Source organism: Ursus americanus, chromosome 6 (assembly GCF_024610735.1).
Source record: "Ursus americanus isolate L20-20 chromosome 6, mUrsAme1.1.p, whole genome shotgun sequence".
NCBI classification, from domain to species: domain Eukaryota; kingdom Metazoa; phylum Chordata; class Mammalia; order Carnivora; family Ursidae; genus Ursus; species Ursus americanus.
The window spans coordinates 65,287,841-65,290,340 of NC_142132.1; the positions used below are offsets into that span (position 1 = coordinate 65,287,841).

Sequence of the window (2,500 nt, forward strand, 5' to 3'; positions counted from 1 at the left end):
GCAGGAGGCGGGGCCGGCAGGCGGTTGGCCCGGGGCGCTGCGGTGGGCGGGCGGCCCAAGCGAACTGCTAGGGGCTCGGGAGAGGAGAGGGCCCGGAGGCAGGGAGGAGGCCGAGAACCCAGGGAGCGCACGCCTGCAGAGGCGGGGTCACGGCCCGCCCGGGGCTCCCGCGGTTCCTCTCGCCCGGGCCGCTTTCCCTCCACCCCCCTCCGCCGCCTCCGCCTCCGCTCGCGCCGCCCCCTGAGCGCCCACCGCCCTGCACACCAGCCCCCAGCCCGCACCCCGGGATAGGCTGTGGGCGTTCCTGGGGCTTGGAGGTGGAAGGGCTGGGCTGTGGGCGCCTGGCTGTGCCACGGGCACCCGCAGAGGGCCAGGGTTCCGCGTTGCGCTGCGCGTGTGGCGTGTGGCGTGTGGCGAGCGGGTCGGGCCCACCACGCATGGCCTGTGGTGAGGTGGGGGCACGTGGGGTTTGAATGGAGCCGGGTTGGGCAAGGTTGGGGGGGCGGGCCGCTGGCGGCAGAGGGAGTGGAAGGGAGGGCGAAGGGCAAGGAAAGGAAAAGAAAAGGAGAAAAGCCTACAGCACCCGGTATTCCCAGGCGGTCTCCCATCCAAGTACTAACCAGGCCCGACCCTGCTTAGCTTCCGAGATCAGACGAGATCGGGCGCGTTCAGGGTGGTATGGCCGTAGACGCCTGTGGCTGCCGCTCGGTGCCCCAAGAGCCTGCTCCGCCCCTCCCAGCCCCAGCCCCAGCCCCAGCCCCAGCCCCAGCCCCAGCCCAGCCCCTGCCGAGCGATTGTCAGCCCTCCTCGCCTGGCCTGTGCCTGGTGCCTGCCTGCCTGCCTGCCTGCCTGCCAGCACGCCCAGGGGACAAGATGCCTCCGGCACCCTGGAGCCGCGGAAGTCCGCGCGCTCTCCCGTCCCGGGACTCTCCTGCCGCGCCGCCGCTTGGCTCCCGGGATGGCAACGGGGTGGGTCGGGGCGCCGGGGGCGAGGCCCGAGGTGTTCTCAGAGCGCCCCCCAACCCCCCCGCCCTCCGCGGGGAGCACAACCCGCCCACTGGCCTTTCCTCCTCTCCCCGCCGCCGGGCTCAAAGCCCACCGGAAGCCTCGGGCGCCACCACAGACCATCATCACCATCCCAACCCCGTGGCCCTTCCTCCGCCACCCTTCCCCTCCCCACCCAGCGACACCAGGACCTGATCGAGAGACACCAGGGGCCGGCTCGCAATACGCAGACACACAGACACAGGGAAAGACAGAGAGACACGGAGTGGGGGAACACTTAGGGGACACACTGGACGGGAGAGACGGGGAGGGACAGAGTGTGTGTGTGTGTGTGTGTGTGTGTGTGTGTGTGTGTCTGTGTGTCTCTGTGTGTGTGTGTGTGTGTCTGTGTGTGTGACAGAGAGAAAGAGAGAGAGAGATTAGATTATCCAACACACAGACCCTCTCACACCCCAGCACAGACACGCAGACCCCGACCCGGATGCGGACGGGGACAGGGACAGAGACCCAGGTGCACACAGGTGACACACACCCACACACAGGGACACACAGGACGCTGTGTGGGCGCGGCAGCTAGCCCACGGGAGGGCGGTCGCGCTTGGGCGCGCTTTGGGCAAGGCGGCCGCGCCCTGGAGCTGCCATAGGAGCCCTCCCTCGGAGCCCGAGGACTTGCAGCCCAGGTGGCGGGAATCCCGATGGGCGGCCATTCCTGCCCAGCACCCCTCTGGCGTGGGGGCGTGCGAGGCATTCTTTCTTTTGCCCCGTCCTTTATTTTCTGGTGGCCCTTGTGGCCGTGGTGCGGGGCGCCCCGGGGTCTCGCTGAGGGAGCGAGCCTCGCTGTTCCGCTGAGACGGGGCGCGGAGTCGGGTGCCCACGGGGCCTGAGGCCCCGGGCGGTTGGCCATCTCGTGTCCTGTGCGCACGGAGCACGGACGCCCGGGCCCAGGGGCAAAGGGACGGTGACCGGTGCGAAGGAGGGCCATGCCCTTCTGGCGGGAGCGCAGCCCAGGGCTGGTGGGGAGAAGGTGTAGGCGGGCCCAGGCAGGAGGCGGGGCCGGCAGGCGGTTGGCCCGGGGCGCTGCGGTGGGCGGGCGGCCCAAGCGAACTGCTAGGGGCTCGGGAGAGGAGAGGGCCCGGAGGCAGGGAGGAGGCCGAGAACCCAGGGAGCGCACGCCTGCAGAGGCGGTGTCACGGCCCGCCCGGGGCTCCCGCGGTTCCTCTCGCCCGGGCCGCTTTCCCTCCACCCCCCTCCGCCGCCTCCGCCTCCGCTCGCGCCGCCCCCTGAGCGCCCACCGCCCTGCACACCAGCCCCCAGCCCGCACCCCGGGATAGGCTGTGGGCGTTCCTGGGGCTTGGAGGTGGAAGCGCTGGGCTGTGGGCGCCTGGCTGTGCCACGGGCACCCGCAGAGGGCCAGGGTTCCGCGTTGCGCTGCGCGTGTGGCGTGTGGCGTGTGGCGAGCGGGTCGGGCCCACCACGCATGGCCTGTGGTGAGGTG

General features: G+C 71.3%; 1 non-coding gene across 1 annotated transcript; it reads right to left on the reverse strand.

The window, feature by feature from the left end:
- Positions 1-571: 571 nt before the first annotated feature.
- On the reverse strand, positions 572-690 carry LOC148109917 (5S ribosomal RNA). The gene has a single exon (XR_015724969.1). It is a non-coding gene; the product is annotated as a 5S ribosomal RNA (ribosomal RNA).
- Positions 691-2,500: the final 1,810 nt, after the last annotated feature.